The 11,938-nt window shown below is 33.4% G+C and overlaps 1 long non-coding RNA gene across 1 annotated transcript; it reads left to right on the top strand.

Moving 5' to 3' along the window:
* Positions 1 to 4,494: 4,494 nt before the first annotated feature.
* LOC133816367 (uncharacterized) lies at positions 4,495 to 10,686 on the top strand. The gene is made up of 6 exons (XR_009885187.1): positions 4,495 to 4,576; positions 7,860 to 7,922; positions 8,019 to 8,115; positions 8,226 to 8,302; positions 10,415 to 10,491; positions 10,601 to 10,686. It is a non-coding gene; the product is annotated as an uncharacterized LOC133816367 (long non-coding RNA).
* Positions 10,687 to 11,938: the final 1,252 nt, after the last annotated feature.

Here is an 11,938-nt window from a genome sequence, read left to right on the forward strand (position 1 = left end):
GAAGATATACCGAAGATCGCTTTCACACCAGGTATGGTCATTTTGAGTTTCTGGTGATGTCATTTAGATTGACTAATGCCCTAGTAACATTTATGCACTACACCAAATACCCATTTCCATATCACATGAATATAATACTAATAGAAAAGTATTATGAAAATGTATTATATTGGGAACTTAATGAAAAAAGTGGCAGTAATTTATTTAGCCATCCCGCCACTTAGCTTTTTTTTTTTTTTTTTCATTTCCTTCAACATTTCGACACAAAGAAGAGACCCATTTCTTCAGTTTGGTACGGTCTCCGAACTCCTCACTCTCTCAAATCTCCTCCTTCGCTCAAATCTCCTCTCTCTCTCTCTCGTCTTTCTCTTTCTCTCTATCAACCCATTTCCAGTCGTTGGGTTTCTTAGATTCATTCTTCTCTTTGATCTTGGCAAGCCAGGTAAGTATTTAGTTGTAGATGTTAGATTTATCAACTTGAATCTCATAGAATCTATAAAATCTGTGGTTTTCAAAATTAATTTTTGATTTTGCATATTGCTGGGGTTTTTTTGCATGAAGCATCTACAAGAACAAAGGTAATAGCATATGGTGTGGTCGACGATGCAAGGCTGGAAACGGGGCTGGGTTTGAAGCTTAGAGCTAGGTTGAAGTTTGAGGGTTGGTTAATTTGCAGAGAAAGGGTCGAGAAGAAAGGGAGAGAGGTAGTTTGATATATGTATATTGTAACGACCCAAAATCTCTAATGAGGCTTAAGGGTCTTGATTAGCGTGTCGGGAGGGCATAAATGGGATTAGAGTGAATATTATTGACTTAAATGTGTGAATATGTGATTAATGATGGTTATATGATAATTAATGATATTATGTGATAATATGAAATATTTATGTGATATATGTGAGAACCACATTATTATGTGGCTAGGTCCGCAGAGCACGACTTGAGACGATCCTAGGGCCAGATGGCGGGAAAAGTCACAACAAGACTTAAAATATGACTTTGGACAAGTCAGGGGTACTTTAGGTATCGGGTAGTGATTTGGACTACCGGGTTATGAAAATAAATATATGGAGATATATTTGAGGTTAGGATTTCTAGGCGGGAATATTGGGGGATTTTACCGTTTTGGCCTCGGGGACGGTTCCGGCACCCCGAGCCTTGGGATTAACTTAACAAGTAAGACAAACCTAGGAAGCCTTTAGAAAGAATTAGACCGACTTTGTTTTCTACTCAGCTGGTTACTCTCTCTCTCACTCTCAAGGAAAAAAAAACAAAGGAAAGAAAGCTAAGTAAGATTGAAAGGAAAACATAGAAAATCTGAGGAAGTTATTGGGAGATTAAGCTGGACTTTGGAGGCTTAGCTCAGGACTTATTCAAGAACTAAACTAGGGCTAAGGTAAGCACTTAATTTCCTTTCTGTGGTTATAACTTCTGGGTTTTCTTATTGGGTTATTGAGGAAGCTGTGGTTTTATGTTTTAAGGCAGAATTGAGGAGGAAACTTGGGGATTTAGGTTGGTTTTGGCTTGGTGAAGTGGTTCAGCAGAGGAGGTAAGCTTTAATCCATGAATTAATGGTTTGAGTTTAAGTTTTTGACTGGTTAAATTGGGTGTTTAAGTTCTTAGAGCTTTAAGGATTGTAAGTGAGATTTCTATGGGTTTTTAGATAGAATTTATGTTGAAATGTGTACAATAAGTTGTGTAATAAGTTCTGGTAATGTTGGGTGTTGAATTAGGGAGCTTAAGGGTGGTTTTGGCTGAGGTTTTGAGCTTTAGGAAGGGTCGCAGCTCTGTTCTAGGGCACTGCGGCCCTAGGTTGAAAATGAGCCAGGGGTGAGCGCCGCGGCGCCCATGCAAGGGCCGCGGCACGTGTCTTTTCCATGGTGACCCTTTGTTCTGTTTTGAGGCTAGGGCCGCAGCCCTTGGTTGTCTACTTGATCTTTTGGGGTTTTTAAGGACTTAGATCAAGCCTAGGAAGCTCGGGAACCATTCCACCACCGTGCTTGGTGGGAATTGTTTTCCCGGAAGTTAGTTTTGTGATCAGAAACCCTAACTTGAGTTTTAATGAGACCCTATACTTTGATTGTGACTAGGTGATAAAGGCTTAGGCTGAGGAACAGATCGTGCTTGAAGGGTGTTGCTCGTAATCCAGAACCGTGAAGATTAAAGGTAAGAAAACTACACCCGGTTGAATATTTGAGTGGGACTAAGGGCTCCCTGATATATATATGATTGAAAGAATGGTATTATGCCATGTAAATTATAAACCAATGGCCTAAGCGTGCCATGGTTAACTTGTGCAATTGGCATGGCTCGGACACTGGTATCCGAGGATAGCTTATTATGCACTGAGCTCAGTTTAAGCGGGTCGGAGTCAGTGGGTTAAACAGAGGGTGCGACCTAAGGCGTCGGCCCTAGTATTTTTGTAAATTGAACATTTTGTTTGGCTATAGATGAGATTGTTGAATAATGTAAGTGTGGATGATATTGTTTGTACCTTGGAGTATACTTATATGCTATGGATTGGATAACTAAACATGCTTACTAGAATATCTGTTTGAGATTGCTGTATATGCTGTGTATGTTGTTTTCTTGCTGGGCCTCGGCTCATGGGTGCTGCGTGGTGTAGGTAAAGGCAAAGGAAAGATCAATCAGCCCTGATTGGAGAGCTCTGCAGGGTGAATGTACATGGCAGGCCGCTCAGCCGCCACGGTTGAGGAGATTACACGGACAAGAGGACCAGAACCTTGTATTTTGCCTTAGTATGGCTAATGTTTACTTTTAACTGTTGAGTTTTGCAAACCTGCTTTTAAACACTGATCTTTTGGGGATCCCTTCTGTAAACTGTTTATAATTTATAAAATGTATCTTTTGAGGCCAAATGTCTTTTAACCCTAGAACACTTAAACTAATGACACGTTTTTAAATTAATGACTTGATTAGCAAGTCTTGCACTTTATAAGTACACAGTGTAGCAGTCTTGGCTATCCAGGGTGTTACATATATATTAATTAGATTTATCTTTATTAAAATAAATGTTTAAATATGATTTTCTTCTTCTTTGAAACATATTATTGTGTTGGGATTCTCTAGAATGCTATTTTCCGAAAAAGTTTGAATTTGAATTTGAGATTTGTTCCTTCAATTACTTTTCAATAAGTTGGTTTAGGTACTTTTCAATTGTCTGGGTAGAGAAAACTAATGGCTAGTTATAACCAATGAAAGGATGCTCATACGGAAATAGCATCTTGCAGCCTTTAATTTTCTGTAAAATTGGTTCTTTGTTAAGCATATGCTTGGCTGCTGTCAAAGATCAGAGGTTCAAGCAATGAAATGGAGCATAAGATTAAGGCCTGGAAGATTTTTCACAGTTCCTGTAAGATTGGAGGCTTTTTTATTTCCTTCTTTCTTGGACTAGGAAACATGAGACTTACAGTTTTTCTTAACTTACAATTTGTCCTCTTATTGGCATGGATATCTGAACCCTCATGTGTTTTTTAATTTAGGAGGAACTGAGAGCACCGTATGAGTCCCAAAATGGTGATGCAGTTATGGAGGCATTTGTAAAGACGCGTAACGATTCGGTTTTGGGGAAAGGCTCTATAATTAAAATGTATATCTTTCCTGGTCAGAGAACTTCTAGCAACATACAAATTCATGGTGCGCCACATGTTTACAAGGTAAGTTTACATGCATGTGTTCAAAAATCTTATGATTAATATGCTTCCATGTCATATGGCAATGCCATAGTACCATCTCTTAAGTCAATACAGTGAAATATCTTTAGTCATTGAGTTGCAGGATTAGACAAGTAGAAAAGTACAGGACAACCTTATTATTTACAATGAAATGGGGAAGGAAAATTCGGGAAATTGGATTTGGAATGTATAAAAATTCTATATTGACTTACATCTCCATTCAAAAATTACAATGTGGTTGAAATTTTTGCAGATGTTTGTTGGTGTAGAAAGAAATTATTATGAAGGCAAAGCATGTTATTAATACTTATATCTTTACATTTAAGGAATAGTGACTGAATGTGGCCCCCATAAATTGAGATTTTAGTTGAGTTATGATCTCATGACTATACGTTTAATAGGCCCTCTCTTATGCCTTTCAGAAATAGTGACTTTTGGCAGTCTAAACTGTTGCTTGGAATATATCAAACTTCTTCTGATGTGGCCCCCAGGTTAGCAAGAATATATACAGAAAATTCAGATTTTATTTTACTGTTCAGAACATATATATTTCACATGGAAAAAGTAAACTATTTCTTACTTTTGAACTTGGGAGTGGTACAAAAATACACACATATTTTTAGACAGTTCAGAACATATATATTTCACACAAAAATAGATAATATGATTTTGTGATTTCTTATATTCATGATTTTAGATTACTACTCCAGACCTCTTTGATTTGATTAAGTCTTTCTCATTAATATTGCATTCGAAATCCTTAAACTTGTTCTTGGATAGTGAATTACAAGAAGTATATATACACATAAAGAGGCTGATAATAGTGAATCATTCTCTTCTACTGTTGCTGCTTCTTCTGGTTTGAGCTAGAATTACAAGAGGTATATATACACATAAAGAGGCTGATAAAGAGGCTTATTTTTATTACTACTTTGTAGGTTTTTGCTGTTTAGTTCTGTTGATGTTTAGCTCTCTGTTCGAGCTATGGCTTTCATAAATCTCGTTCTCCTGTTGAGTTTTGCAGTACGTACTGTTTTGGAATTAGAAGAGGGGAAGGAATGCATAGTTGTTGGAACCTTGTAGAAGCACATGAAACTCAAATTATATCTTGTTATTAGCATGTTGTTTAGATTATATTTTGAAATAATTTTGATTGTCAAATTATATACATTTATGGTTTTTATTTCGTAAAGAATCTGTATTATATCTTGTTATTAGTTTGTTGTTATCTCATCTCTTTAGGAGTATTTCAACCATTGTTTTCTTCTTCTTTGTGTTTGCTTTTAGTTTGGCTGGTAATTATTTCAAGTCAACTGATACTCATTTTTGGTGTATACTCGTTAGGCTTAGGACCTTTAGCACATGGTTTTGTGTATAATGCAAGATACATTTATATATAATTAGTCAAAATTGTGCTAGTGCTCTCTGTGTATATATGTTATCTCGTCTGCTTAGTGCCACTTACACTCTGTTTTGGTCTTTGATTATAAAAAAAATCTGCACATTCTTGTTGATTAAGATTCTAGGTCCTATATATAGATGCTTTGCTTAACTCTCTTTCCTAAATAAAAGAGTTCAGTTGGAGGTATTATTAACAAATTTGATTTATTGCATTGCAATTTAATCAAATACTTTTCTGATCTTGAATTTTTGTAGCTTTTGTGATGTAACGACTGTTCTTTCTCTGGTCTTCATCAAATAAATTGAATCCTTTAGTGCAGAAATTAGCTCTAAATGAGGAAGAATCACTACAATGCATGCATTTCTCTTATCTTGTTGTATTTGAATCATTTAATTGTATTTTTGTTATATTTATTGTCATTTGACGATAGTAGCAATATAGTATACATATGGATATTATGTATATATATTTAATGGTGTCATTGTCTTATAAGTTGATTGACATTGCTTTTCTTTTTCTTTTCGGCTTTAAGAACATCTTATCAAAGTCAAAATTTGTGTAGCTGCTACAAATGCTAAGTTTGGTGAGCATGTTTCTGACACTACTTCAGAACTTGGATTGATGGTATGTGAGACTAATAGCAACAATGTTGAATAGCTGATACATTTTATTGAATTTTTTTATGTGAAATATGATATTGATGATATTGATGGGTGGGGATGTTTGCGTTATTATTACTTAGTATGTAATGGATTATATTGCAGAAAAGTATATAATATATCTAATACAGATTGTGCCTCATAAGATATAATAGCTAATTATGTATTAAATGCCAAGTAAGATCAAAGGTATTTATAATAACCTCTTACCCCATTTCACGTTTCCTTGTCTAGTGCCTAATAATTTTCATATATATAGTGTCTTCAATTCTATTATTTGAAAATTATATTAGCTAAATTTTATACAATTTTGGTTGTATTACTAAAAGGGGATCTATTGAGAAAACATTATTCCCATGTCAGAGAGTTGAGGGCAAAGGTGGGGCAAGTAGAACAAGTCAATATTTACAGTAAGTTAAAGTCACTAATTCTTATTGCAGAGCTAAAACAATGACATTATTTTTGACCTTTATAGTCTGTTTAATAAAGTATGTAATTGTCTTTTCAGTGATCCTCCCCCCTCCAAAAAAAATAGAACTCTGAATGAATAAAGTCTATCTAGTCAACTTATTTGGTTAAAGTGTGAAAGTGTATCTGTTAGTATTTTTTTTTTTTTATCAATGCTTTATTTGTGCTATTTATTTTCTCTTACAGCTTGGTGGAGGTTATCTATTAGGGTTGCCTTTGGGGTTCGTTTCTGATTCTATTGGTGCTACAGCTGCATTTATTCTTGGTAGAACAGTGAGTATTGTAGACCATAGTTTTCTTTAAGGACAATTAATTTTTTACTTTTCTTTAACTAATAAAGTCAGTGGCCAATTGGAACTCTTGTTCCTTTTATATTAAGCCATATAATATTGTTTTTGTATTGACTTCTGTAATTTATATTTGCTTTCTCACTTCACCATTCTATATCTTTGCTGATTTACTTCAATTATTTATCTTTTCTTGTTTTTTCTACTCCACATTTAGCCTAATGTTTCTATTATATTTTTATTCTTATATATTGCCAAGGGAGCCTAGATTTAAGATGCTTGCAAGTTGAAAGTGCTTGTCATATATTAGACCATATTTTCCCCATTTATTGTGTTTAGTTTTAATATTTGATTATAGATGCTTGCCTTATATTGAGCTCTAATTTCAGAAAATAAGAGAACTTCACTGGTTCTATAGCAGGATTTTACATGGCCTTTCTGCATCTTCTTTCCCATGCCACTTAGTCTCAAATTTGGGTTTGTTGAATTGGTTGTAGTGTCTTTTATAGGGTTATGTATATTCTTCCCCATGCCATATATGATATCATGGTTTGTTTGGATTGAGTCATGTTTCTTTCTTGTTCATTTTCTTTGGTTGTTAGTTGTATTATTGTTTTGCATTAGTGACCCAGATTCACATTTCTTTCAATAATAGCTTTGAAAATATATGTTATATCAACTCCAAAAATTAATGGGTTATATTTATATATATTTTCTTGTTTATCTATTTATCTTTGACGTATATTAAATAACATATAACAATTGCTCATGGTTGCCACAACTACTATATTGCATTGTACTTTAACTTTCTGTTATGTAGCTAACCCTTGATTTCTCCTATTATGTTCTGCATAATTTTCTGTTTTTTTTAGTAATGTAATTTGTACATTTGTTATGTGTGGAATTGTGGTAGCTGAACCACAATATTGGATCCAAGGGTTCTTTTTTGGGGTTTGGTTTCTTGGTTATTTATCTGATTGTCTTTGTTTTATGGTTATTGTTTTTGTTCTATTATATGTTTTGCTCTTCTTTTTTTTAGTTTGAGTTTCTATCAGCATTTTATATAGCATCATAAAAAAACCATTGCATTAGTATTACTGTTATTTACACAAAATAGCAAACCATGTTTTAGGGTCCTCTTTTTTCTCAATGACGTGTCAGTAGCACATATTGAGGTATCATACATTGTCAATGAAATTTTAGGATATTTATCATATCATGACTGGCATTTTTGTTGAACTTTACTAGCTCTATGCTGTTTAAGGTCAGTATCCATTTGCATTGTTTATTAGTTGCACTATATTTTATTTGAGTTCCGTATCAATTTGCTTTTTTTTATTGGTTGCAGGTTCGACCCAAGGAATTCTGTGTTGGAGTGGTCCATTCTACTTATTGACAACTCGAACCGAAGGTCTGAAATTCTTACTGCTGTTTTCCTTTTGAAACTTAATAATTTATTTGATTTCAATTTAAGTGATAGTTATCTTGTATGATGAATTGTTTGCAGTGGATCAATGGAGTTTGTTGTTGCCCCAACAGACTCATCTGTATTTTTCCCGATTTCTGTGAACTTCTCTGCTACTAATACATTCAGTGACTTGAAGGTCTGTCCTTGTTTGACTTCAGTTGATTAGTGAATAATATTGTAAAGTTTGGAAAAAATGCAGATTGATACCACTAGTAATTTTGCTAACTTTGAACTTCTCTTTTGCAGGTTGTGAATGTCTTGCCCCAGAAAGGTGGAGATCCACCGAAGTTCGGTCAAAGAACGCAATGATGTAGGCTAAACTCGTATGTATAGAGTGTAGTTGTGTTAATTGATGTTTGAGTCAATTTATCTGTAAGTTTTGTTTTGTTTGACTGCTTAAACTTGTTTTATTATGCAAAACTAAGCTTTGCTTAACCTATGCATAATAACTGTTTGATGGAATGCTTCAGTGAGACATATGAGTAAATTGAGTTATTATAATAGCTTTTTTTAATCAGCTTTTTTTATGGGGTGTGTATAGATGATCAAGATGATGTATGATTCCTTTTGCCCACTCTAATCATGTACCTCTGCCTCTATGAATTACCGTTATTAGCCATTTATGTAGCAATAGAGGTTTAAGATATATAAATTATATACGTGTATGCCCTGCCCTGCCCTACTTGTATAATACATAATCAAGATGAAGAATATGCATTCTTGTTGTGAATGGTTTAATATGATAAGGCTTGAATTTTGGGCTTGAATCTGTCTTTTGCTTTCATTAGCCTTTTTATCTCCACTTTCTTATTGTATCTTTTGTCCTCTGTTCTCTGTGTAGCTAGTTGTATATATAACTTTCTTATTGCTGTCTTTGGTTTGGTTTAGTTTGTTGTTCACTTTACTTGGTTGTTTATGTGATACTCATGGTATTTGACAGCAAAAGCAAAAGTAATATTATCACCCCAAGATAAGAAAATACTAGCAAAAGAAAAACTCAGTAGTGTTACATAGAAAGTTTAGAAATATTATCACCCCAAGATAAGAAAATACCAGGGAAATATATTTTAAAAAGAGAAAAGCCCCTCCATTACACTTCCCATAACCTAACTCTAAACACATTTCCCACTTCCAACTTAGAAAGAAAGAGAAACTTTGGGAGAATAAGAGGAATAGCATGGGCTTCATAAAGGACCTCTAACAACCATATTCACATTCTACTTGTTAATTTGGATGCCATACATGATGCCCTGTTGGTTACCTGTCACAAAGAGAATTTTGCCAAAGCTATTTACACATCAATGCTATGTTTGTATTGAACTTTACAGAAAGGAATTAACTATGCTAGGTCTTTAGAGAAGAAATAAATGGGGATAGAAGTTAGTACAAACTGAATGAATTGTTTCTTCTTATGGAATATAGGTTGATAAAACTAGTTAGTATGAATTGTCCTTTCCCTTTCTTTTTCTCCTGAGTTGCATAGGTCTGGTTTCCTGGTTTCCTTTACTCTCAAATGTGATAAGTTTCAATTCTTGTATTTAATGACCTTATTTGTTTTATTTTTCCTCTGAAATTAGTTTCTCTCTATGTTCTTTGTTCCTTTTGTTTTTCTTAATTTATATTATTTCTTTATGGGTGATTTTAGTAATAATAAGAAACTAGCTTTTGGTGTTGAAGAGAACGACTTTCTGATCATCCCTTGAGTATAGAGCATATAGTAATGTTTGAAGAGTGAATAAGTTTAATATATTTAAAAGAACTCCTTAGGGTCCGATTGTTCATCTCATTTTCTTCATCTTTATTTCTATTAACATTGATTTGGAGAATCCCTAGGTGTGCATTGTTTCTCTCTAATTTTTCAAAAAGTAGTAGCGAGGAGGTAATCTAGTTTTTGTTTGTCTCTATCTTTCTCTACCGAGGTATGGTCTCTCTCTCTCTCTCTCAAGCTCTCTGTGTTAGCCTTTTCAGTGTTTCCTTATCCCATTTTATCATCTTTAATCTATAGTGGGTCCATTCAGGTGGAAATTATATTAAATGGTTAATTGGCCCTGTTAAAGCTCTGTTATATTATTGTGATGAAGCTTTTGATGAATTATATTATTTTTATGTCTGGCCACCTGACTTCAGAAAGTTTCACTCACATTTCACTGAATTTTACTTCTACAAGAGCTGTTGCTGTTCTTTTACTTTTAGTTGTTGCTCTTCTTTGTGTGTACGAACTTTGTGCTGTGTATGTTATAGCTGGTTTAGCAATTGCCTTAGCAATTAACCCGCTCTTTATATGCAGAATGGTGTTTAATGGCACATGCAGTTCTCTTGTCTGGATTTTTGGTCATTTGTTTCTATGTTTTCTGCTTTTGCAGTAGCAATTGAATCTTGCTGTTCTATGCTTTTTATGTGTTGATAATTGAGTAACACTTTTATTTTTTGAACAGGTCAGTACGTCAGAGCTGTCTTTCTACATTTATGCTTCGTACTTCCTAGAAATTTCATGATCTTCCTATGCATGCAGGTTCTGAGTTTTTCTCTGTTTGTGGTTTCCTAGGATTGGATCTTTAAATTAATGCATGCAGGTTCTGAGTTTTTCTCTGTTTTTGTCTATATTTCTTGTTCAATTTTAGAGGGAAGAAGCAGTATGAACCAGCTAGGTACATGACAATAAAGACTGCCATTGAGCAGCTCCTGGAAGTTGTGCAAGCAAAAGTAGAATCTGGTAATGATAACTACTACTATTACTCTATAAATCACTCATGTCTTAACTTTGAATTTCAACGAACTAAATCAGACTTAGTTTATCAATTTAACATTGAATGTTGTTGTATTTTGTTGCATTGCAGTTTGCAACGAAGACACGGAGTGTGTTGGTTTTGCTAGAATTGGAAGTGAAGATCAGATCATTGTGGCTGGTACAATGAAGCAACTTCAATTGCATGTTTTTTCCCTATCAAATAGTACTGTAGGAGTGTGCAACTACTCAAATTTTGACGTGTTATTATGTAAAAAATTAAACTCTTTAATATTTTGTGCTGAAAGTAGTAACTTTTCAATATGTTGAATATTTAAGACTACTTGAATACTTAAAGAACATTTTGTTGTTGATGACAGTGTTGAATGTTTTAAACTAATATGTGGATTGTTAATACAATGTTGAATGCTTTTTACTTTTTGTTATTTGAAAATCAAGTTCATTTGATGATGCTAGTATATATTAGAAAGCTAATTTTAATTATATAAATAAAAGATAAAAATATAATAGAATAAATTAGTGTTATATAAATGAATATATAATGAGAATTTAAACTTATCTAAATATTAAAATAATACGAAAATTGTGTTATAATATCTATTACAATAACACTTTTTATAAGTAAAGAATTATGTTATGCAAACTTCATTATATAACACAAAAAATGTGTTATACTAAAGTGTAGTATAACACAAAAAATGTGTTATACTAAAGTGTAGTATAACACAAATTTATAAGTGTTGAAATGTGTTATATAATCGACTATAAATAATATAATTAAACACTTATCTATTTATTAAAATAACAAAGAAAGTTTGTTATCGTTGACAGTATAATAACACATCTGTATAACAATGATAAAGTGTTATGTAAAGTACCCTGACCTATGATAACGTAGTCGGTCTTAACACATTAAAAAGTGTTATGGTATGTTTTGATAACACATTTTTGGTGTTATTAAAAGAATTTTTTGTTGTAGTGATGGATCTGATCAATAGAGTGTTCAAAGATTACCTGGATCAGTTCGTGATCATTTTTGTCAACAATATATCGGTATACTCTCAGTCAGAGAAAGAGCACAAGAAACTTCTTAGATTAGTACTACAGAGGCTAAGAGAGTACAAGCTCTATGGAAAATTTAAGAAGTGTGAGTTTTGGTTACCACAGATGACTTTCTTAGGACACATAGTTAGTAAAGATGGAATTATGGTAG

Source organism: Humulus lupulus, chromosome 2, assembly GCF_963169125.1.
Source record: "Humulus lupulus chromosome 2, drHumLupu1.1, whole genome shotgun sequence".
Taxonomy (NCBI): Eukaryota; Viridiplantae; Streptophyta; class Magnoliopsida; order Rosales; family Cannabaceae; genus Humulus; species Humulus lupulus.